Below are 26,667 nucleotides of genomic sequence, written 5' to 3'. Positions count from 1 at the left end.
GCCCTACCAAATACTGCTGCAGGTTCTGCCGCCTACTCACACTTGAGTAAGGTGTTTCACTTGTGCGTGTAGCTGGCACAGATCGACCACGTCCTCTCCTTGCAACAGGAGCTCTACCAGCAGCACCACGACCCAGGCCACGGCCCCTATTTGACGTTCTCCTCATATTTCTGTAATGTATGATCTTGCCCTAGAAAGGTGTTTATTGAATAGTGGAACAAAACAACAACAGTATCGCACGGGTGTATCTCACAGTCAAATATGCAAACTATGCCGCAATTTAATTTTTTTTACCCCAAAAGGGTGTTTATTAAATAGCGGAATAGAAAAACAGTATACAAATACAACGGGTGTATCTCACAGTCAAATATGCAAAGTATGACGCAAATTTAATTTTTTTCACCCCAAAAGGGTGTATATTGAATAGCGGAATAGAAAAAAGGATATAAAACGGTGTATCTCACACGTACAAACACAGACTAGGCCCCGATTACAATTTTTTGTACCCTAAAGGCAGGATGAGGATGATGAGTAGGAGGAGTTCGGAACAGGCGGCAAACTGAAGCATCCTGCAATCCTCAGCGGTGGAAGGAGATGTGCCAAACAAGATTAAAAAGGTGTATCTCACATGTACCGATACAGACTATGCCGTAATTTAATTTTTTACACTCAAAAAGGGTGTATATTGAATAGCGGAATAGAAAAAATGTTATAAAACGGTGTATCTCTGTAACGCTCCTGCGTTTTATGTATGATGTGGATTTACAGCTGCAGAAATATTCCACTTCAGTAGTCATGTAGAGAAACGCTGAGACACCAATCCCAACTCCCAAAGACTCATCATGTGTGGATGATCTCAATTCAGCAAGTAAATACACACACTCAATAAGATGTTCCTAGAGTGACTTATGTATATAGTAACACAGTGATGATAGGCTGAAGAGACAGGTTGGGTAGAGATGGTAGATGACAGACACTTGAAAGGAAATGTTCTTGAAAGTAAGATAGTAGCAGATGGGATGCAGATAGGTTAGCAATCATGTATGGTAGCAGATGATAGAGTAGCAGGTGAACATACAGGAGAGACCAACCCAGTGCAAGAGCAGATGGTAGTAGGCTCAAGAGCTAGCAATCTTAGATAATGCAGATGAAATAATAGTCCTTAGTATGCATAGCTAGATAGTGTAAGCTTTAGTATGAAGGTTATAGAGGTTTCCCCTGTGGGGTACTTATCACTAGTAGCAATGTAGCAGAGGAGAGGTTCGGCAAGAGCGGATGATCCGGTAGCGGGATACAGGGATCAGCGCAGCGTGGTTCCGACAGCGAGGTATACTTGCAAGCATGAGAGCTTCAAGACAGGTTAGCATCAAGGCACAAAGCAGGTTGAACGAACACATGTGAGTGAGAGCTGGTGATTTAAATAGCTGTTCAGTCCGGCGCTCAGTGATGACAGCATCAGTCTTAAAGGTGTATGCGCACCTTACCAAAAGAGAATGGTGGGGCGCATACACTTAGGAAAAGAGTAATTAGGGTACCCAAAGGTACCAGAACATTACAGTACCCCCCCCCCCCCTTAAGGCCGGCTCCTGAAGGCCTCTGGAGCTGGTTTGTCTGGGTACTTTGCATGAAAATTGCGGATTAATCTAGGGGCATGTATGTCAGAGGTGTTTAGCCAGGTGTCGTCTTGGGGCCCATAGTTCTTCCATCGAACTAAGTACTGAAGTATTCTTCTGTGGATACGAGAATCCAGAATCTCTTTTATCTCATATTCTTCTCCACCTTCAACTTGTACAGGGTTGTATCCTCTCCATCTTTCGATAACGCTGTACTAGGAGGTCGCACATATGAAAAAACATGGGGCTTCAGTAGCGACACATGGAAAATGGGATGTATTTTAAGGGCTATTGGCAATGTAAGCTGTACTGCAGCTTTTCCAATAAGTTTCTTGATTGGGAAAGGTCCCAAGAACAGAGGTCCAAGCTTTTTGCTAGGGATTTTCAGTCTTAAATTTTTTGTTGAGAGCCAAACGAGGTCCCCGATAGCATACTGAGGAGAAGGTCTTCTGCGAAGATCATAGTACTTCTTTTGTTGACTATGAGCGTGTGCAATGGTAGTATTAAGCAAACCCAGAGAGTCCTTTATTTGGGTAAGATAGTCTGAGGCTACTGGGTTATTTGAAGGAAGGATGCGTGGTGGAAGAATAGAGGGATGAAACCCATAGTTCAAGTAGAACGGACTCTGCTTGGTCGTACTGTGGGTTGCGTTGTTGTAGGCAAATTCTGCCAGAGGGAGAAGATCCACCCAATCATCCTGTTGGTAAGAAGTGTAACAACGTAAATATTGCTCGATGCATTGGTTGACTCTTTCAGTCTGTCCGTTGGTCTGCGGATGGTAAGGAGAAGTGAGCTTCCGCTCAATCCGTAGTATGTGACATAGTTCTTGCCAGAACTTGGAAATAAATTGTGATCCACGGTCAGACAGAAGAGTTTTTGGGATACCATGTAACTTAAAGACATGTTTCATCAGGAGTTCTGCCGTTTGTTTGGACGAAGGTAGTCTGCGAATAGCAATGAAATGTGCCATTTTTGTCAGATGGTCCACTGACACTAAGATGGTATTAAATCCTTTGGAAGGAGGTAGTTCTACTATAAAGTCCAAGGACACAACTTCCCATGGAGTTTGGGGTATTGGTAGACTGCTTAGTAGACCGGATGGTCTCGTAGTGTCAATTTTGGACCTGGCACAGACATTGCATGAAGAGACAAATTTTTGTATAGATGTTTTCATGTCAGGCCACCAGAATTGCCTGGTAATCAGATTAAGAGTCTTTGTCATACCCATATGTCCTGCCATAGGCACATCATGCGATAATTCCAAGATCTTGGTGCGCATGGTAGGTGGTATGTAAAGTTTGTCGTTGTAGTAGAGGAAGCCTTCTGCATCAGTATTTAGTTGTGGTGGGGGTGAATCCAAACTTATACCATGCAAAACCTCTTCCTTCAAGGAACGGACAACTCCAATAATGCGTTTGTGAGGTATTATAGGAACGGAAGGGATTTCAAAGTAGTTTTCTTCAGTTAGTCGTGATAGTGCATCCGCCTTTTTGTTCTTATCTGCAGGTGTGTAGGTCACTAGGAAGTTAAACCTTAGAAAGAATAGTGACCATCGTACCTGTCGGTGAGAGAGAGTTTTGTTAGTCTGAAGATATTGAAGATTTTTATGGTCCGTGTATATAAGTATTGGTAATCGGGTGCCTTCGAGTAGATGTCGCCAATTCTCCAGAGCCAATTTTATAGCAAGCAGTTCCTTTTCACCCATGGGGTAATTTACCTCTGGACTGCTTAGGGATTTAGAAAAAAAGGCGACTGGATGAAGTGGTGAAGTGTGAGTTGGTCGTTGGGAGAGTATTGCTCCTACTGCCATGTTTGACGCATCTACTTCCAGAATGTATTGGAGGGATGGGTCTGGATGGCGTAGTATGGGAGCAGAAGTAAACCTTGTCTTTAACAGGTGAAAAGCTTTATTTGCTTCATCTGACCATTTGAATGGTCTTTTAATGCTAGTGAGCTGTGTGAAGGGTCTCACAATGGCAGAGAAGTTTCTGATGAACTTCCTGTAGAAATTCGAAAATCCAAGGAATCGCTGTAGCGCCTTGCTTTTGGTTGGTGTAGGCCAATCCTGAATGCAGGATATCTTACTCATGTCCATCTTGATTCCTGTTTTGGATATGATGTAGCCTAGAAACAGTACTTCTTCTTTATGAAACAAGCATTTTTTCAGTTTCACATAAAGGTTGTGTGCAAGCAATCTCGATAATACTAGTCTTACATGTCTTATGTGTTCAGACAGGGATCGTGGATATATAAGTATATCGTCCAGATATACCACAACACAGACATCTAGTAAGTCTCTGAAAATATCTTTTATAAATCGTTGAAAGGCTGCAGGGGCGTTGCATAGCCCGAATGGCATTACAAGATATTCGAACAATCCGTATCTGGTTCTGAATGCAGTCTTCCACTCGTGTCCATCAAGGATTCGAATGAGATTGTATGCTCCTTTCAGGTCCAATTTTGAAAAATAGGTAGCTCCACGCACCTGCTCAATGAGCTCAGGGATAAGCGGTAGAGGATAGCGATCTTTTATTGTAATAGCATTCAATTGCCTATAGTCGATGATAGGCCTGAGACTTGAGTCCTTATTGCGGACAAAAAAGAGTCCTGCTGCTGTGGAAGAAGTGGAAGGTCTAATAAAACCTTTTTTCAAATTCTCATCCAAATAGTCTTTGAGATGGGAAAGTTCATCCTGCGAAAGAGGATAAACATGACCGAACGGCAATTTGCTATTTGGGAGTAGATCAATACTACAATCATAGTCTCGATGGGGAGGTAGTGCTTGAGCATTTTTCTCAAGAAAAACCTCAGAGAGATCCTGATAACATAGTGGTGCAATCTCATCTGTCACCACAGACAGGATCTTCCCGAAAGACGGGAGGTTACACGTACCCTCGCAATAGCAAGAGAGGAAGGCCAGGGTCCGTTCCTTCCAATCTATGGTTGGTTGATGTGTGTGTAACCAGGGAAGTCCCAAAACAATGGGAAAGTGGGGTGAAGGTATTAGATCGAAGGTAGTGGTCTCCATATGAGACCGTTAGTAGTGACTAGGAGTGCCTGTGTCTCATCAGTGATCGGACCAGAGGATAAAGGAACACCGTTAATAAGACTCACTGAGACAGGTTTAGGTTTAGAAATAATAGGAACTTTATTTAAAGCAGCAAAACGTATGTCAATATAATTTCCACAAGATCCTGTGTCAATCATGGCCTTAGTAGTAATCCTGTTCTGGTCCCACTGTAATGTTAAGCAAACAGAAAGATAAGGGTTAGTGATTGAAGTTGTCAATCCCCCTAGGAGGACATGTGAACACTCACCCTTCCTTTTGTAGACTAGGGGACAGACGTTTATCTTGTGATCCGGGGATGCACAGTACAAGCAGAGATTACCAGATCGTCTTCTGGCTCTTTCCTTAGTTGATAGAGGTGGGCGTATGGTTCCTACCTCCATAGGAAAGGGGTCAACGGCCGAAATCCGAGAAGAACTGGATAATGGCATTCCCATTTTCTCAGCCTTTCTTTCTCGTAGTCTTCTATCTATGGTGATACTGAGTTGTATCAATGCATCCAGGGTTTTTGGCAGATCCGCTCGGGCGAGCTCGTCTTTAACGGCCTCTGATAGGCCAAGCCTAAATTGGGTTTTCAGAGATGCATCATTCCATTCTGAATCAAGGGTCCATCTCTTGAATTCTGCGACAAAGTCTTCCACAGGTCTCCTACCTTGTTTCAAGGATCTTAATTGAAGATCGGCAGTACTCTGCCTATTGGGATCATCATATAGGCTAGTGAGTTCTGCTAGGAACAAGGCATAGGAGTTGAGAAGCTGATCGCTTTTCTCAAAAAGAGAGTCTGCCCAGGCCCGAGGATCGCCTGTTAGGTAAGAAATAATAGTACAAACCTTAATGTGATCAGTAAGGTAGGTACGGGGTTTTAGCAAGAAAAGTAACTCACATGCGTTTTTAAATTTGCAAAATTTTTTGCGATCGCCTGTAAATACCAAAGGGGGATTTATTTTGGGTTCAGGGGACTGAGCAGTGGTAAGTTGTGTCAGTCTGATTACCTGCTGCGACAGAGCCTGATTGTCTTCTTTTAATTCAGCAAGTGCGTGTATTAACGCAGTTACTTGCTGTTTTAATTGTGTCACCTGAGTGGTTATTTCTGCTGAATCCATTTGAGGTTCGTTCAATCTGTAACGCTCCTGCGTTTTATGTATGATGTGGATTTTCAGCTGCAGAAATATTCCACTTCAGTAGTCATGTAGAGAAACGCTGAGACACCAATCCCAACTCCCAAAGACTCATCATGTGTGGATGATCTCAATTCAGCAAGTAAATACACACACTCAATAAGATGTTTCCTAGAGTGACTTATGTATATAGCAACACAGTGATGATAGGCTGAAGAGACAGGTTGGGTAGAGATGGTAGATGACAGACACTTGAAAGGAAATGTTCTTGAAAGTAAGATAGTAGCAGATGGGATGCAGATAGGTTTAGCAATCATGTATGGTAGCAGATGACAGAGTAGCAGGTGGACATACAGGAGAGATCAACCCAGTGCAAGAACAGGTGGTAGTAGGCTCAAGAGCTAGCAATCTTAGATAATGCAGATGTAGTAATAGTCCTTAGTATGCAGAGCTAGATAGTGTAAGCTTTAGTATGAAGGTTATAGAGGTTTCCCCTGTGGGGTACTTATCACTAATAGCAATGTAGCAGAGGAGAGGTTCGGCAAGAGCGGATGATCCGGTAGCGGGATACAGGGATCAGCGCAGCGTGGTTCCGACAGCGAGCTATGCTTGGAAGCATGAGAGCTTCAAGACAGGTTAGCATCAAGGCACAAAGCAGGTTGAATGAACACATGTGAGTGAGAGCCGGCGATCTAAATAGCCGCTCAGTCCGGCGCTCAGTGATGACAGCATCAGTCTTAAAGGTGTATGCGCACCTTACCAAAAGAGAATGGTGGGGCGCATACACTTAGGAAAGAGTAATTAGGGTACCCAAAGGTACCAGAACATTACACTGACCCCCCGCCCAGTTATTGTGAGGTATCTAAACTACACGGACAGGGTAAATATACTCAAGTCTTATCGCAATTCTAAGTCCCTCCAACTCGATGGGCACGAAATCCTCATGTTTTCCGACTACTCGCAAGAGGTCTCCAGGAGATGCAAGGCGCTCCAACCTGTATGTAATGCATTGTACCAACAGGGTATCAAATTCACTTTGGCTTACCCTGCCACGTTATGCTTCACGGATCCAACAGGGGAACACAAATCATTCACACACCCAGAGGAATGTACTACATCCAATCTGCTCTGCGTATTCCTATGGACACTTCTGCCCCTCCCTTGTCAGCCTCGCACCGCATGCTAGCACCTAGGGACCAAAGGAGTCCCCAAAAAGATCCAGCTAAAAAAACTTTGCCTCACGGATCTCTCGGGACAGTACAAACCGGCGTGAGCATTCCACTCCACCATCTCTGAGGTTGTATCTCTCTCTCTCTCTCCTCTTTATTCAATTCTCCTAAGTCTACTACATAATTTTTCCTACTTCTGAAGGCCTACATTCACTATTAGGTTCTGTTGACCCCGTTCGCTCATCGATTATCTTTTGATGTTGTTTTTTTTATGATACCATGTTATTACTCTGTTTCTTTTTATTCTAGTTTATGGATTGGGCCGGGTAGATGGCCACCGCCACCCACTGTTACGGTGCTGCTGCAAGTTACCCAATATCTCTCCACCAGGGGTAATACAGACTCCTCTGTACCATCCAGATGGAATAGATGACTTCCCATGCGGGAGGCGGCAATTTGTAAGTGGGGGCGGCCTCGCCTCGAGGGTTGTATCCTCTCCATCTTTCGATAACGCTGTACTAGGAGGTCGCACATATGAAAAAAGTTAAGCACGGGCTTCCCAGGGTATGGTAATACCCTGTTTATTACTGTTTGATTACTTTTGCTTCTGCCTATTGTTTTGGTTTTGCCACCCCATTCGTCTCCCCCTTGCCCATCCCCCCCCCGTTCCCCGAATAAGCGAATGGTGATCCTTCGTCACCTGAAGGAAGGAAGGGGCTGCAGAAAGTAGAACATGAATAAATGAATGTGTGAGTTCCTATACGGATTACAGTGGGCGGGGCTGTGCAGTTAGGTTTGTAGAATAATTTAATGTGGATATCAGAACCAGAGGGGGTACTGGTAGACAACAAGCTTGGCAGTGGCATGCAATGCCAAGCCGCTGCAAGCAAAGCCAACAGAATACTGGGATGTATAAAAAAGGGGATTCCTCCAGAACCAGAGGAATATTATTGTTTCATCATTCCCTTGCAGACATTTTTTGCCATTTATGTGCCACATACTGACTATATAATCACAGATCCTGGAATATCAGTACCTGCCATGAATTTCGGTACCTGTTAGAAACAGATAGATGACTCTGTCACATGGTGTCATGGTGGGGTGGCATTGAGGCCAGACTGTCCATACTGTGTGGCCTTGTAGAAACATACAATACCTGAGCAGGAATCCGTCACATTCATGACATCTTCCCAGCACAGACATGCCCCAATCTGCAGACTGGCATCTCTCTGTCTGTCAACTCACATTTGGTTTAACTTACCTCCAGTTTCCTAATATGCAAACCAACAGTCATTATTTTACATTTATCATAGCCATAGAGACTGAATATTAAATTGATGTAATTAAGAGCTGCCTGAATCTGTCACAATCATCAGAATTCTTATTGAAACTGTTGCCAGGCTTTCATAAACTAGACACCAACTATTCCAAAGGGACCATACCACCAGAAATGTGCCCCAAATGATTTATTGAATTGGTGTCAGGGTAAATCTCTGGCTATCCTTGTAACCAGTGTGATGTCTGAGAGGGTCTCCATTACATCAGAAGGTTTTGTTACTTTCTGTCCCCTGACAATGCGGACCAAATAAATGAACTGGTGGTGGAAGACTACCAATGACTACAAATCCCATGCTTCTGATCTTAAAGACTAAACTTTTAAGTGTCACCTATCCCCCACCCCCAAATAATTGATAGCTTCCGGCACTGTAAAGGGATCACAATGTTCCTGCAGCTGGACCTCAGCCGTCAAATGTCTAATGTTTCTGGCAGGGAAAGTTCTGCATTGCATCTCAAATTTCAATGCTTATTCTGTTGTGGGATATTCCAGTGCTCTAGAACCTTCTATTGTCTCTCAGAAAATGTACTGCTATTTATGTTTCAAGATAAAATGTGACTTGTGTCTCCTTTTAAAATTGTGGCCTAACCAATCTGCTTACATTCTGTTCAGCCTCTGTACGATGTTCTTCTAAATAATACTTTCCAATTTATATTTTAGGATAAAACCTGGCTTGCCTCTCTCTTTTATATTCCATCCTAACCAAGCTGCCTACATACTGTCCAGCCACTGTACAATATTTATGTCTATTGCTTCTCAGATATTATACTCTTATTTCTACTTCAAGATTAACCTACTTCAACTTTTCCTCTTATGTTGTGGCCTAACCTAGATATCCAATCACTTTAAAATATGACTGCCTGAATATACTGAATGATCAGCGTATTCCACCAATGAATTTTTTTCCCCTGATGGCACCGGCATATTCCAAGATGACAATGCCAGGATTCATCGGGCTCAAATTGTGAAAGAGTGGTTCACTTCATCATTTTCACACAATTTTCTACCAAACTAAAGCTCTGTCTGTCCAAAAAAAAATATTAAATGAATTAAATAATACAATTAATGCAGACTACAAAATGTGAAATATGTAATATTGTGCAGAATTGAAACATTGCCGAAACTCGAGAGGATTTGAGGAGAAAAGAACGGCAGGCCTAAATAGTTACCATGGCCACCAAAAAGAGACACGCTCCAAAAATACAAAATGTGATAGGTAGTCAGTGAATTAGATGTTTAAGTTATGCTCAAAGGTGTTCCTTGGATTTCTGGTCCCTCTATGAATCTAGGCTGTGAAAAAGTCTCACATATGTGTTATTTCCATACTCAGGGGACATAGCAGACAGTGTTTTAGGGTGTAATTATAAGTATTCCTATGCTGTGTGTGTGAAATAACTTGTTAAAATAACAACTCTTTAAAAAAATAAAAAAAAACAACTTGATTTATCTTTCCAAAAATGTGTGACACAGAATTACAACTGCAAAAAACTCACCATGCCTCTTACTAAATGCCTTGGACTGCTTTCTTCTAACAAAGGGGTCACCTGGGGGGTATTTGTATTGTCATGGCATTTAAGGGCATCAAGAAATGAGTACATGAAGATTAGGGATGAGTTGAACACCTCCCTGTTCAGTTCACATCAGAACTTCTGAACAGGGGAAATGTTCTAGCCCCAAATCCCATTACCAAGCCTCTATTTCAGCTCCTAGGGATGTTTTACCATTCTATTTAATGGAACACAGGATAATTGTACACTGCTTAAAGGATGAACAATGCCTGACCAACATCTCAGAGACAGGGAGTAGACCAGCTGACGTGGTTGACTGGCCCCTCACCCCACTTGAGAGAGGAGAGGGGAGGAGAGCAGAGGAGAGGAGAGTACCGAGAGGAGAGGAGAGGAGAGGAGAGGGGAGGAGAGCAGCGGAGAGGAGAGGGGAGGAGAGCAAAGGAGAGGAGAGCAGAGGAGAGCACCGAGAGGAGAGGAGAGGAGAGCAGAGCAGAGGAGAGTAGAGCAGAGGAGAGTAGAGCAGAGGAGAGGAGAGCAGAGAAGAGGAGAGCAGAGGAGAGTAGAGCAGAGGAGAGGAGAGCAGAGCAGAGCAGAGGAGAGCAGAGGATAGGAGAGGAGAGGAGAGGAGAGGAGAGGAGAGGAGAGGAGAGGAGAGGAGAGGAGAGGAGATGGAGGAAAGAATGTTATACCATTCTATTTAATGGAACACAGGATAATTGTACACTGCTTAAAGGATCAACAATGCTTGAACAACATCTCAGAGACAGGGAGTAGACCAGCTGACGTGGTTGACTGGCCCCTCACCCCACTTGAGAGAGGAGAGGGGAGGAGAGGGGAGCAGAGGAGAGGAGAGCACCAAGAGAGAGAGGAGAGCAGAGGAGCGCAGAGGAGAGGAGAGGAGAGCAGAGCAGAGGAGAGGAGAGGAGAGGAGAGCAGAGGAGAGGAGAGGAGATGGAGGAAAGAATGTTATACCATTCTATTTAATGGAATGCAGGATAATTGAACACTGCTTAAAGGATGAACAATGCTTCACCAACATCTCAGAGACAGGGAGTAGACCAGCTGACGTGGTTGACTGAATAAAAAGTGGAATAAGAGGAAGGGAGATAGCACCTTCACTAGGGGTGTGATCTCTAGTGATGTCGCGAACCTAAAATTCGCCGTTCACGAACGGCGAACGCGAACATCGGCAAATGTCCGCGAACTGGCGAACCGGGCGAACCGCCATAGAGTTCAATAGGCAGGCGAATTTTAAAACACACAGGGACTCTTTCTGGCCACAATAGTGATGGAAAAGTTGTTTCAAGGGGACTAACACCTGGACTGTGGCATGCCGGAGGGGGATCCATGCCAAAACTCCCATGGAAAATTACGTAGTTGACGCAGAGTTGGGTTTTGATCCATAAAGGGCATAAATCACCTAACATTCCTAAATTGTTTGGAATAACGTGCTTTAAAACATCCAGTGTGTGAATACGATCAGGTATGATGTTTTATCGGTCAAGTAGTGTAAGGGTTACGCCCGCTTCACAGTGACAGACCAAACTCTGACAGACCAAACTCCCCGTTTACAGTCAGTCCATTTGCACAACCGCAAACTCCCCATTTGCACAAGGTTGGATACCAAGCTAGCCATGTCCCGTTCCTTGTCCTAACTGACATCATTGAAGGTCTCTTCCTCCACCCAGCCACGTACAACACCAAGGGTCCCCAAAAGGTGACAACAAGCCCCATGTAGCAGCGGCCTGAAAAAATGATGTTTTCAAGGCAGAAAGTGCACTAAAACATTGCGGCTTGAACCGTAGTTAGTGGCGGAGACGTCACGTAAGTCATCCGGCATGCAGAGAATGATTAAATACAGCAGCGTGTGGACCATTTTTAGCCCAAGGCATCTCAGTCATCACCAGGCCTTTTTTAGTCAAATGCATCCCCCACTGTCAGTCCCTTCGGGATCCATGCCTCATTCATCTTAATAAACGTGAGGTAATCAAGACTTTTTTGACCTAGGCGACTTCTCTTCTCAGTGACAATACCTCCTGCTGCGCTGAAGGTCCTTTCTGACAGCACACTTGAAGCGGGGCAGGCCAGAAGTTCAATGGCAAATTGGGATAGCTCAGGCCACAGGTCAAGCCTGCACACCCAGTAGTCAAGGGGTTCATCGCTCCTCAGAGTGTCGATATCTGCAGTTAAGGCAAGGTAGTCTACTACCTGTCGGTCGAGTCGTTCTCTGAGGGTGGACCCCGAAGGGCTGTGGCGATGCATAGGACTAAAAAAGCTCCGCATGTCCTCCATCAACAAGACGTCTGTAAAGCGGCCTGTCCTTGCCGGCGTGGTTGTGGTGGTAGGAGGAGGATTACTTTCACCTCTTCCCCTGTTGGATTCCCGTTGTGCTGTGACATCACCCTTATATGCTGTGTAAAGCATACTTTTCAACTTATTTTGTAGCTGCTGCATCCTTTGCGACTGCCGGTAATTGGGTAACATATCAGAGACTTTCTGCTTATACCGGGGGTCTAGTAGCCAGGCCACCCAGTACAGGTCGTCCTCCTTCAGCCTTTTTATACGAGGGTCCCTCAACAGGCATGACAGCATGAAAGACCCCATTTGCACAAGGTTGGATGCCGAGCTACTCATGTCCAATTCCTCGTCCTCACTGATGTCATTGAAGGTGTGTTCTTCCCCCCAGCCACGTACAACACCACGGGTACCAGATAGGTGACAACGAGCACCCTGGCATGCCTGCTGTGGTTGGTGTTCCTCCTCCTCAAAGCCCCATTCCTCCTCTGACTCCTCTTCCTCACACTCCTCTTCCAGTGTTGCCGCAGGTCCAGCAATCGATGGTAAGGCTGTTTCTGGTGGTGGTGATGGTGACCACAACTCTTCCTCTTCCTCTTCACGCTCATCTACGGCCTGATCCAGCACTCTTCGCAGGACACGCTCCAGGAAAAAAACATATGGGATGATGTCGCTGATGGTGCCTTCGGTGCGACTCACTAGGTTTGTCACCTCCTCAAAAGGACGCATGAGCCTACAGGCATTGCGCATGAGCGTCCAGTAACGTGGCAAAAAAATACCCAGCTCCGCAGAGGCTGTCCTAGCACCCCGGTCATACAAATACTCATTGACCGCTTTTTCTTGTTGGAGCAGGCGGTCGAACATTAGCAGTGTTGAATTCCAACGTGTCGGGCTGTCGCAAATCAAGCGCCTCACTGGCATGTTGTTTTGCCGCTGAATATCTGCAAAGTGCGCCATGGCCGTGTAGGAACGCCTGAAATGGCCACACACCTTCCTGGCCTGCTTGAGGACGTCCTGTAAGCCTGGGTACTTCTGCACAAAGCGTTGCACAATCAGATTCAACACATGTGCCATGCACGACACATGTGTCAACTTGCTCAAATTCAATGCCGCCAACAAATTGCTTCCATTGTCACACACCACTTTGCCGATCTCCAGTTGGTGCGGGGTCAGCCACTGATCCACCTGTGCGTTCAGGGCGGACAGTAGTGCTGGTCCGGTGTGACTCTCTGCTTTCAGGCAAGTCAACCCCAAGACAGCGTGACACTGTCGTATCCGGCATGTGGAATAGCCCCTGGGAAGCTGGGGGGGTGCAGTTGGTGTGGAGCAAGACGCAACAGCAGAAGAGGACTCAGCCGAGGAGGTTAGCAAAGAGGATGGAGTAGGAGGAGTAGAGGAGGTGGCAGCAGGCCTGCCTGCAAGTCGTGGCGGTGTCACCAACTCCTCTGCAGCAGAGCCACGCATTCCATGCTTGGCAGCCGCCAGCAGGTTTACCCAATGCGCAGTGTAAGTTATAAACCTGCCCTGAACTTGCTTTGCAGACCAGCTATCAGTGGTCAGATGGACCCTTGCCCCAACACTGTGTGCCAGACGTGACATGATTTCCTTTTCCACAATAGAGTACAGGTTGGGGATTGCCTTTTGTGAAAAATAATTTCGGCCGGGTACCTTCCACTGCGGTGTCCCAATAGCGACAAATTTTTTGAAGGCCTCAGACTCCACCAGCTTGTATGGTAAAAGCTGGCGGGCTAAGAGTTCCGACAAGCCAGCTGTCAGACGCCGGGCAAGGGGGTGACTCTGTGAGATTGGCTTCTTACGCTCAAACATTTCCTTCACAGACACCTGACTGTGGGCAGGTGAGCAGGAACTGCTGAAGGTGAGAGGCGGAGGGGTGATGTGAGATCATGTGCCTTCGCAAAGCAGTTGTACCTAGGTGGGTGTTGGACTTCCCACGACTCAGTTTCTTTTGGCACAGGTTACAAATGGCATCGCTGATATCAGAGGCAGACACACAAAAAAATGCCACACTGCTGAGCTTTGCAAGGACGGCATTCTGGTGGTGGCAACAGCTTGCGTTGATTGGCGTGCTGTCTGGCTGACCCCGGGTGCCGAATCTACATGCTGTCTGACTGCGCCACTAGCTCCTTGCGATGACCTCCTCCCCCTGCTTCCAACTCGTCTCCTCCTCCTCTCTGTCTCCCCATCTGAACTTTCCCCCTCTTCTTCTGCTCTTCGAGCAGGCACCCAGGTGACATCCACAGACACATCATCATCATCAGCCGCTTCACTTGACAACTCAGCAAAGGCAGCAGCAGCAGGTACAACATCATCATCATCATCATCACAATGTACGTCCATGTGTATAATGCTGCCTGACTGAGACATATCCCCGTTATCTACATCCTCTGGCACTAATAGTTGCGCATCACTTATTTCTTCCAACTGATGTGAAAATAACTCCTCTGACGGATCAAGTGAAGCGGCTGTGGTGCTAGTGTTGGTGGTGGTGCTGGCGGGCTGGCGAGTGGTAAATTGAGAGGTGCCCGAAGCTGAGCTGGAGGAGGATGGTGCATTAAGGTTCCGAGCGGAAGCTGTAGACGATTGGGTGTCCTGTGTAAGCCAGTCAACTATGGCCTCAGAATTTTTTGAGTTCAGGGTCTGTGGTGGCCTCTGAACACTGGGCATTATTCTAGGGCCTAAGGAAATCACAGCAGCACGACCACGACGGCCCTTGCGGGATGGCCTGCCTCTGCCTGTCATTTTTTTTTTAATGTGTTGTACTATGAGTGCAAGGTGCTGTGCCACCCTATAGGAGTGTTGGGCAGTGGGTACAGTACACTGTCTGTGGACCTGACAGTCACTGGCACCCAGGCAACTGCAATTATAAACAAAATATATATTTTTTTACTTTGCAAGCTGCTGTGCCACCTTATATATCAGTGGTGGGTGGGCAGTGGCACAGTACACTCTCTGTGGACCTGACAGCAGTCACTGGCACCCAGGCAACTGCAATTAAAAAATATATATATATTTTTTTTACTTTGCAAGCTGCTGTGCCACCTTATATATCAGTGGTGGGTGTGGGCAGTGGCACAGTACACTCTCTGTGGACCTGACAGTGACTGGCACCCAGGCAACTGCAATTAAAAAATATATATATTTTTTTTTACTTTGCAAGCTGCTGTGCCACCTTATATATCAGTGGTGGGTGGGCACACAGTGGCACTGCAGTGGGCACAGTACACTCTGTGGACCTGACAGTAACTGGCAGCCCAGGCAACTGCAATAATAAAAAATATTTTTTTTTTTCAATTTGCAATTGCAACAAGATGCTGTGCCACCGTATATATATCAGTGGGTTGGGCAGTGCACTGCAGTGGGTACAGTGCACTCTGTGGACCTGACACAGCACTCACTGCAATTATGACAGAGGAAAAAAAAAATATTTTTTAAAATGCAAGGTACTGTGCCTGTGCCACCCGAAATGAGTGTGGTGTGCACACAGTACAGTCTGTGGTAGGTCTGTGGCCTCTCACACACAGCGGGCAGGCAACTGCAGTGTACAATAGATATATATATATATATATATATATATATATATATATATATACAGTGGGTACGGAAAGTATTCAGACCCCCTTAAATTTTTCACTCTTTGTTATATTGCAGCCATTTGCTAAAATCATTTAGGTTCATTCTTCTTCCTCATGAATGTACACATAGCACCCCATACTGACAGAAAAACACAGAATTGTTGACATTGTTGCAGATTTATTAAAAAAAGAAAAACTGAAATATCACATGGTCCTAAGTATTCAGACCCTTTGCTCAGTATTTAGTAGAAGCCCCCTTTTGATCTAATACAGCCAGGAGTCTTTTTGGGAAAGATGCAACAAGTCTTTCACACCTGGATTTGGGGATCCTCTGCCATTCCTCCTTGCAGATCCTCTCCAGTTCTGTCAGGTTGGATGGTAAACGTTGGTGGACAGCCATTTTTAGGTCTCTCCAGAGATGCTCAATTGGGTTTAAGTCAGGGCTCTGGCTGGGCCATTCAAGAACAGTCACGGAGTTGTTGTGAAGCCACTCCTTCGTTATTTTAGCTGTGTGCTTAGGGTCATTGTCTTGTTGGAAGGTAAACCTTCGGCCCAGTCTGAGGTCCAGAGCACTCTGGAGAAGGTTTTTGTCCAGGATATCCCTGTACTTGGCCGCATTCATCTTTCCCTCGATTGCAACCAGTCGTCCTGTCCCTGCAGCTGAAAAACACCCCCACAGCATGATGCTGCCACCACCATGCTTCACTGTTGGGACTGTATTGGACAGGTGATGAGCAGTGCCTGGTTTTCTCCACACATACCGCTTAGAATTAAGGCCAAAAAGTTCTATTTTGGTCTCATCAGACCAGAGAATCTTATTTCTCACCATCTTGGAGTCCTTCAGGTGTTTTTTTAGCAAACTCCATGCGGGCTTTCATGTGTCTTACACTGAGGTGAGGCTTCCGTCGGGCCACTCTGCCATAAAACCCCGACTGGTGGAGGGCTGCAGTGATGGTTGACTTTCTACAACTTTCTCCCATCTCCTGACTGCATCTCTGGAGCTCAGTCACAGTGATCTTTGGGTTCTTTTTACCTCTCTCACCAAGGCTCTTCTCCCCCGATAGCTCAGTTTGGCCGGACGGCCAGCTCTAGGAAGGGTTCTGGTCGTCCCAAACGTCTTCCATTTGAGGATTATGGAGGCCACTGTGCTCTTAGGAACCTTAAGTGCAGCAGAAATCTTTTTGTAACCTTGGCCAGATCTGTGCCTTGCCACAATTCTGTCTCTGAGCTCTTCAGGCAGTTCCTTTGACCTCATGATTCTCATTTGCTCTGACATGCATTGTGATCTGGAAGGTCTTATATAGACAGGTGTGTGGCTTTCCTAATCAAGTCCAATCAGTATAATCAAACACAGCTGGAATCAAATGAAGGTGTAGAACCATCTCAAGGATGATCAGAAGAAATGGAAAGCACCTGAGTTAAATATATGAGTGTCACAGCAAAGGGTCTGAATACTTAGGACCATGTGATATTTCAGTTTTTATTTTTTAATAAATCTGCAACAATGTCAACAATTCTGTGTTTTTCTGTCAGTATGGGGTGCTATGTGTACATTCATGAGGAAGAAGAATGAACCTAAATGATTTTAGCAAATGGCTGCAATATAACAAAGAGTGAAAAATTTAAGGGGGTCTGAATATTTTCCGTACCCACTGTATATAAAGAAAAAACTCTATTACCTTACCAGCCCTTAAAAGGGCTTTTGGGGACACTAGATAGATATATAGATATATATATATATATATATATATATATATATATATAAGAAGAAAAAACTCAATTACCAGCCCTTAAAAGGGCTTTTGGGGACGCTAGATATATATCTACATATAGATATAGATATATATCTATATATATATAAAAAAAATTACACAAATACCAGCCCTTAGAAGGGCTTTTTGGGGTGCTGATATTACAGCAGTAGTGGATCAAGAACACTGCAAGACCAGGAACACTGACTAACTGTCCCTAGCTTAACAGCAGCAGCAGCAGCAGCAGCTCTCTCCCTATTCTCACTACACACACTGCTTCAGAATGATCTAAAATGGATGCTGCCCTTGCTTATTTATAGGAGGTGGGAGGGTGTGGGAGGGAGGTATGCTGATTGGCCTGGAATGTGTCTGCTGACTGTGATGTTCAGGGTCAAAGTTTGCCTCAATGATGATGTATAGGAGGCGGACCGAACATCGCATATGTTCGCCCGCATCGGCGAACCCGAACATGCTAAGTTCGCCGGGAAATGTCCGCCGGCGAACAGTTCGGTACATCTCTAGTGATCTCAGGAAGATATTCCAACACTTAATTCAGAGTTACAACGTTAGAGAGTCTGGTCCAACCAAATCTGCCAATATTTATGGAAGGTCTTGGATTTTCTGTCTTTGTAAGATAGAATTTTTTCCATTTCACATTGAATGTTCACCCTATGCTGTACAGCTGTTAGATTGGGTGGAATTGCAGATCGCCAGTTAGAAGCAATAGCTATCCTAGTAGGGAATAGAATGTGTGCCATCCCCCTCTGAAGTCTGGGTGGGCGGTCTTCCAAACCTAAGCTCAGCAGTGCCAGAGCAGGTGAGGGCACACACACTACAGCCATTTATTGAGACATCCACTTAAAAACTTCCAACCATAATGGTTGCATTTTTGGGCAATTCCAGAACACGTGAAGCGGGTTGTTTGGATTTTAATTATTCTTAAAGTGCAATAATAAAGATAAAAATGACTTTATTATAGTGCCTGGGGGAGGGGGAGGGTCCCCTTAATGTGCCTGTAAAGGGGCCCCACCATAGCATACATAAAACATGCTACAGCAAAAATTTAATTTCTAAAGGAAAAAAAAAAAGTCAAATCCCATTTTCAATGACTCATAGTTACAACTGCCGGCACTCAGCTATTGAAAACAACATCAGATCTGGTTGTGCTTCCGGTGGCCACTAGAGGCAGAGGAGAGCAGAGGAGAGGAGAGCAGAGGAAAGCAGAGGAGAGGAGAGGAGAGGGGAGGAGAGAGGGGAGGGGAGGAGAGAGGGGAGGGGAGGGGAGGGGAGGGGAGGGGAGGGGAGGGGAGAGGAGAGGAGAGGAGAGGAGAGGAGAGGAGAGGAGAGGAGAGGAGAGGAGAGGAGAGGAGAGGGGAGAGGAGAGGAGAGGGGACAGGGGAAGTGAAGAGAGGGATTGAGTGCTGTGCAGTGGAGCAGACACAAGGGGAGGGGAGGGTAGAGAGGGGAGAGGGGGAGGGGAGAGGGGAAAGGAGAGGGGCGGGGAGAGGGGAGGAGAGAGGGGAGAGGAGAGGAGAGGAGAGGAGAGGAGAGGGGAGGGGAGGGGAGGGTAGAGAGGGGAGAGGGGGAGGGGAGAGGGGAAAGGAGAGGGGAGGGGAGAGGGGAGGAGAGAGGGGAGGGGAGAGGAGAGGGGAGGGGAGAGGGGAAAGGAGAGGGGAGGGGAGAAAGGAGGAGAGAGGGGAGGGGAGGGGAGAGGAGAGGGGAGGGGAGAGGGGAAAGGAGAGAGGGGAGGGGAGAGGAGAGGAGAGGGGAGGGGAGGGGAGGGGAGAGGAGAGGGGAGGGGAGAGGGGAAAGGAGAGAGGGGAGGGGAGAGGAGAGGGGAGGGGAGGGGAGGGGAGAGAGGGGAGAGGGGGAGGGGAGAGGGGAAAGGAGAGGGGAGGGGAGAGGGGAGGAGAGAGGGGAGGGGAGGGGAGAGGAGAGGGGAGGGGAGAGGGGAAAGGAGAGGGGGAGGGGAGAGGGGAAAGGAGAGGGGAGGGGCGAGGGGAGGAGAGAGGGAGGGGAGGGGAGGGGAGGGGAGAGGAGAGGGGAGAGAGGGGAGAGGGGAGGAAAGGGGAGGGGGAGAGGAGAGGAGAGGAGAGGAGAGAGGAGAGGAGAGGGATTGAGTGCTGTGCAGTGGAGCAGACACGCGGGGAACCACCGAGGGAGACCGAGGGGGAGATGCTGAGGGAGAGCAGTGGCTGAAGGGGGAAGGCCGACACTAAGGGGGCAGCATGAGAGACACCCCCATGAGAGACACCCGCATGACAGACACCCAGCGGTGGGAACAGTATCGGAGGCGTGCGGAGGACTGACTGACAGGAGAGGAGAGAAGACAGCAGGCACAGACAGCGTGTAGAGAGACTGATAGAGGGAGGTTGCAGGATCTTACATCAGACCAGGGCAGATAAGCAGTTGATCTGAGAGTACCAGCAAGTACCTTGGTACTGGGAGAAGTACCTTAGCAACCGAGGGGAAAACCTTAGCAACTGGGAAAAATATCTTAGCAACCAGGAGGAATACCTTAGCAACTGGGGAAAAATACCTCAGCAACTGGGAGGAATACCTTAGCAACCGGGATAAATACCTTAGCAACTGGGATAAAATACCTTAGCAACCGGGGAAAATACCTTAACAACTGGGAGGAATACCTTAGCAACCGGGGAAAATACCTTAGCAACTGGGGAAAAATACCTCAGCAACTGGGAGGAATACCTTAGCAACCGGGAGGAATACCTTAGCAACTGGGATAAAATACCTTAGCAACCGGGAAAAATACCTTAACAACCGGGAGGAATACCTTAGTAACCAGGAAAAATACCTTAGCAACTGGGAAAAAATACCTTAGCAACCAGGGAAAATACCTTAGCAACCGGAAAAATACATAAGAAACCGGGAGGAATACCTTAGCAACTGAGAGGAATACCTTAGCAACTGCAAAAATACCTTAGCAACCGGGGAAAATACCTTAGCAATCGGGAGAAATACCTTAGCAACTAGGAGAAATACCTTAGCAACCAGGGGAATACCTTAGCAACCGGAAAAAATACCTTAGCAACCGGAAAAAATACCTTAGCAACCGGTAAAATACCTTAGCAACCGGGAGGAATACCTTAGCAACTGGGAAAAATACCTTAGCAAAAGGGAAAAGATGCCTTAGCAACCAGGTAAAATACCTTAGCAACCAGAAAAAATACCTTAGCGACCAGGAGGAATACCTTAGCGACCGGGAAGAATACCTTAGCGACCGGGAGAAATACCTTAGCAACCGGGGGAATACCTTAGCAACCGGGAAAATACCTTAGCAACAGGGGAAATACCTTAGCAACCGGGAGGAATACCTTAGCAACCAGGAAAAATACCTTAGCAACTGGGAGGAATACCTTAGCAACCGGGAGAAATACCTTAGCGACCGGGAGGAATACCTTAGCAACCGGGAGAAATACCTAAGCGACCGGGAAAAATACCTTAGCGACCAGGAGGAATACCTTAGCGACTGGGAAGAATACCTTAGCGACCGGGAAGAATACCTTAGCTTGAGTGTATCAGTGAGTGTCAGTAAGTGCCTGAGTGTCGGTGAGTGTCAGTAAGTGCCTGAGTGCCACTGAGTGTCAGTGAGTGTCAGTGAGTGTCAGTGAGTGCCTGTAAGTGTCAGTAAGTGCCTGTGAGTGTCAGTGAGTGCCTGTGAGTGTCAGTGAGTGCCTGTGAGTGTCAGTGAGTGTCAGTGAGTGCCTGTGAGTGTCAGTGAGTGCCTGTGAGTGTCAGTGAGTGTCAGTGAGTGCCTGTGAGTGTCAGTGAGTGTCAATGAGCGCCTGTGAGTGTCAGTGAGTGTTGCGGAGTACCAGAGGGTAAGAAAGTAGAGTTAGGAAGCTAGGAAACAGCCAGACAGGACAGACTTAAATTACTGAATCCCCATTAGATTAGATTAGTAGGTACAATGCCCGGTGGGTGTGGAGAGGCGATTCAATGTACATCTTGTGATATGTATACGTTTCTCGATCATGCGATTGAGGACGAATACAGCTGCACAAAATGTAAGCACGTTACTTCCCTGAAAGCTCAGGTCTTGAATCTAGGGAAGCAACTGGCAACACTGAGAGGAAGAGCTGGGAGTGTACCCATCAGGTGCGGGCAGGGGTCTGCACAGAGGAGGGCAGAGATACAAGGGTGCAGGCATCAGAGCAGAGTAGATGGGTGACAGTTAGGAGGAGTAGAAGGGAAAAAGGCAAGGAGGCCGGTCCTGGGCAGGAGCACCCCAATAAATACACCTTGTTGCGTGATGTTGGGGAAACCAGCCAGGGACCAGCATTGCTGGAGCAGAGCGACGCCCCTGGCTGCCAGGGGAAGAAGTCCTCCAGTGAGGGCGGGAGAAAGGGAAAGGAAAGACAGGTTCTGGTGGTAGGGGACTCAATTATTAGAAGGACAGACAGGGCAATCTGTTGCAAAGACCGTGAACACTCGGGTTCGGCACATCACGGATCGGGTGGACAGATTACTGGGTGGGGCTGGGGAAGACCCAGCTGTCATGGTACACGTGGGTACCAATGACATAGGCAGAGGAAGATGGAGAGTCCGAAAAAATGATTTCAGGGACTTAGGAGCCAAGTTGAGGAGTAGGGCCTCCAAGGTAGTATTTTCAGAAATACTACCTGTACCTCGAGCCACACCAGAGAGGCAGCGGGAGATTAGGGAAGTTAACAAGTGGCTGAGGAGCTGGTGTAGTAAGGAAGGTTTCAGGTTCCTGGAGAACTGGACCGACTTCTCAGTCGGCTACCGGCTCTTTAGTAGGGATGGATTGCACCTAAATGGGGAGGGTGCAACCGTACTGGGTGAGAAGATGGCCAACAAGTTAGAGGGGCTTTTAAACTAGGTGATGGGGGGAGGGTACAGATGTAGAATTAGCCAGTGGGGAGCAAGGTTCAGCGGGCACAAATGGGGACATTAGCAGTAGGGTGTTCAGAGTTCCTAAATCCAAGGTGGGTATGGGGAAAGATCACAAGAGCAAGAGGGGCCTGCTGAGGAAGTCGAGGATTCAATGTAACGCGTACAGGGGAGGAGCCTGCACACGCTGTAGCACCCACTATTGCTGTCCAGTTTTTTATTGTATTTCTTACCCCAATAAACCAGTTGCTACAGAGAGCACTAGATTGCTGTGTTTATTTTACATATGCACCCTATTGTGACGGTGGAGAGATGATTATGATGAGGTGACCATCCTATCCCCTTTACTGTGTGATTTGGCACTGTGGGTCTGGCCATTTTACCCCACCATAAGCACCTTTTTCCAGAGGGAGGACAGGAGGAAGTAACCTATCCCTTACTATACAGCACCTGTGTGTGCAAAAAAGCGGGTTTGGCTCATTATAACTTGTGAGCCAAACCAGGAGTTGAGCGGCCATCATTAGTCTTAATGCACCGAGTCACTTTATGATATTTAAGCACCAGCACTTGGTCACTGGATATCAGCACAGCACGGAAGAAATTAATGAATCTTTTATGGACTTTGCACTATTTTCTGATTTAATTGTCACTGTGTATGCTAATGTATCATCATTTGTTATTATCAGCACGAGCACCTTAATACGATAGCAATCATCCATTAAGTTACATCTTACTAATCACGGATATTAGTATTCTATCACCTGGTTTGTTTTTTATCACTTCATTTTTTATCACATAATTTAAGAGCACACACACTTTGATTGTGATATATATTCACATATCTATTTATATATACAGTGGGTACGGAAAGTATTCAGACCCCCTTACATTTTTCACTCTGTTATATTGCAGCCATTTGCTAAAATCATTTAGGTTCATTCTTCTTCCTCATGAATGTACACATAGCTCCCCATACTGACAGAAAAACACAGAATTGTTGACATTGTTGCAGATTTATTAAAAAAGAAAAACTGAAATATCACATGGTCCTAAGTATTCAGACCCTTTGCTGTGACACTCATATATTTAACTCAGGTGCTTTCCATTTCTTCTGATCATCCTTGAGATGGTTCTACACCTTCATTTGAGTCCAGCTGTGTTTGATTATACTGATTGGACTTGATTAGGAAAGCCACACACCTGTCTATATAAGACCTTCCAGATCACAATGCATGTCATATCAAATGAGAATTATGAGGTCAAAGGAACTGCCTGAAGAGCTCAGAGACAGAATTGTGGCAAGGCACAGATCTGGCCAAGGTTACAAAAAGATTTCTGCTGCACTTAAGGTTCCTAAGAGCACAGTGGCCTCCATAATCCTCAAATGGAAGACGTTTGGGACGACCAGAACCCTTCCTAGAGCTGGCCGTCCGGCCAAACTGAGCTATCGGGGGAGAAGAGCCTTGGTGAGAGAGGTAAAGAAGAACCCAAAGATCACTGTGGCTGAGCTCCAGAGATGCAGTCAGGAGATGGGAGAAAGTTGTAGAAAGTCAACCATCGCTGCAGCCCTCCACCAGTCGGGGCTTTATGGCAGAGTGGCCCGACGGAAGCCTCTCCTCAGTGTAAGACACATGAAAGCCCGCATGGAGTTTGCTAAAAAACACCTGAAGGACTCCAAGATGGTGAGAAATAAGATTCTCTGGTCTGATGAGACCAAAATAGAACTTTTTTTAATTCTAAGCGGTATGTGTGGAGAAAACCAGGCACTGCTCATCACCTGTCCAATACAGTCCCAACAGTGAAGCATGGTGGTGGCAGCATCATGCTGTGGGGGTGTTTTTCAGCTGCAGGGACAGGACGACTGGTTGCAATCGAGGGAAAGATGAATGCGGCCAAGTGCAGGGATATCCTGGACAAAAACCTTCTCCAGAGTGCTCTGGACCTCAGACTGGGCCGAAGGTTTACCTTCCAACAAGACAATGACCCTAAGCACACAGCTAAAATAACGAAGGAGTGGCTTCACAACAACTCCGTGACTGTTCTTGAATGGCCCAGCCAGAGCCCTGACTTAAACCCAATTGAGCATCTCTGGAGAGACCTAAAAATGGCTGTCCACCAACATTTACCATCCAACCTGACAGAAATGGAGAGGATCTGCAAGGAGGAATGGCAGAGGATCCCCAAATCCAGGTGTGAAAGACTTGTTGCATCTTTCCCAAAAAGACTCCTGGCTGTATTAGATCAAAAGGGGGCTTCTACTAAATACTGAGCAAAGGGTCTGAATACTTAGGACCATGTGATATTTCAGTTTTTCTTTTTTAATAAATCTGCAACAATGTCAACAATTCTGTGTTTTTCTGTCAGTATGGGGTGCTATGTGTACATTCATGAGGAAGAAGAATGAACCTAAATGATTTTAGCAAATGGCTGCAATATAACAAAGAGTGAAAAATTTAAGGGGGTCTGAATACTTTCCGTACCCACTGTATATATTTTGATTAATTGTAGATATTTGATATGCACTTTGTTTGAATTGATTCATTATATCCTTTGGCACTACATACCTTATACTTTTTGGAATACCCTTTGTGTTAGGTGAATGCACTTTATGTTAGCAGCCTTGGATCCCCTTATCTAGCTATTCAGCAATTAATTGGGGTTATTAGTGTTTATTGGTCAGCGCTGATTAATCATTTGTTCACACACTATCAGCCTAAAAACAACATCAAACGAGGATATAGTATGCATCCGTTTAAAATGACGAGGTTTGTATACCAATGATAGAAGCCTGGCCAACAAGATGGGAGAGCTGTGTACAAAGACAAGGGAAAACATTGCTCCAGGTGAACCAAGAAGCCTGATGATTCTACAGGTGCCCGCCCTGGCTCGCCTCCACAGACAACCAATATAGAAGAAATGGCTGCACTTGAGGTAGCATCAAAATTCAGGTTTATTGACCGAACATCCCAGTGTGGCAAACAATGCAGGTAGATGCGTTTCAAAAACTAGCGAGTGTGCTTAGTCATTACTGATAATGATTTTGAAAACCTGAATTTTCATGTTACCTTGAGTGCAGCCATTTCTTCTATAAAGATGGGAGAGCTGGAGCTGCTGATGTTTGAGGAGGACTTAGATTTTGTGGAGATTACAGAGACTTGGTTTGACAGCTTGTCATGATTGGCTGGCGACCATTCAGGGGTGTTCCCTTTATCGCAGAGATAGAGAAGGTAAAAAAGGGGGAGGGGTATGTCTGTATATTAAGAACAGTGTACAGGTAAATATGAGGGATGATATTAATAATGGAGCTATGGATGAGGTAGAATAACTATGGGTAGAACTTCAAAGGGAAGCACTATAGGGAAGGTAATATTGGGCGTATGCTATAGACCCCACAACCAGAGGGAGGAGGGGGAGGCGGACCTCCTTTCACAGATTGGATTGGCAGCAAGGATGGGAAATGTCATTATAATGGGGGACTTTAATTATCTAGATATAGACTGGGCAGAAGGAACCGCACATTCATCCAAGGCTTGGCAGTTCCTAAATGTTTTGTAGGACAATTTTATGGGTCAGATGGTGAATGCAACGACAAGAAACAATGCAGTACTAGATCTACTGATTACCAACAATGCAGACCTGCTTATGGATATAGAAATACGGGGCAACTTAGGAAACAGTGACCATAGGTCAATTAGTTTCAGTATTAATCATAGTAATAGGAAACATAAGGATAATATAAGGACACTGAATTTCAAAAGAGCCAATTTCCCAAAACTGTGCTCTTTGCTCGAAAATATCAAATGGGATAGAACCCTGGGAACAAAGAACACAGAGGAAAAATGTTACTTTCTGTCCCCTGACAGTGCGGACCAGATAAATGAACTGGTGTTGGATGACTACCAATGACTACAAATCCCATGCTGCTGATCTTAAAGTCTAAACTTTTAAGTATCACCTATCCCCCCCCCCCCCAAATAATTGATAGCTGCTGCCATTATCAGTTCCAGCACTGTAAAGGGATCACAATGTTCCTGCAGCGTGACCTCAGCTGCCAAATCTCTAATGTTTCTTGCAGGGAAGGTTCTGCATTGTATCTCAAATTTCACTGCTTATTCTGTTGTGGGATATTCCAGTGCTCCAGAACCTTCTATTGTCTCTCAGAAAACGCACTGCAATTTCTATCTCAAGATAAAATGTGACTTGTGTCTCCTTTTTAAATTGTGGCCTAACCAAGCTGCTTACATTCTGTTCAGCCTCTGTACGATGTTCTTCTAAATAATGCTTTCCAATTTATATTTTAGGATAAAACCTTCCTTACCTCTCCCTCTTATATTCCATCCTA

The 26,667-nt window shown here is 45.9% G+C and overlaps 1 protein-coding gene across 1 annotated transcript in view; it reads left to right on the top strand.

Annotated features, from left to right (window-relative positions):
* LOC309551481 (vomeronasal type-2 receptor 26-like) overlaps positions 1 to 26,667 on the top strand; it is a gene marked incomplete at both ends in the record, with an annotated part of 1,345,010 nt that overhangs the window by 367,352 nt on the left and 950,991 nt on the right. The gene's annotated exons all lie outside the window — the stretch shown is intronic.

This window comes from Pelophylax lessonae (assembly GCF_965119305.1).
Source record: "Pelophylax lessonae genome assembly, chromosome: 1".
Taxonomy (NCBI): Eukaryota; Metazoa; Chordata; class Amphibia; order Anura; family Ranidae; genus Pelophylax; species Pelophylax lessonae.
This window is presented reverse-complemented; position numbering and strand designations above follow the sequence as displayed.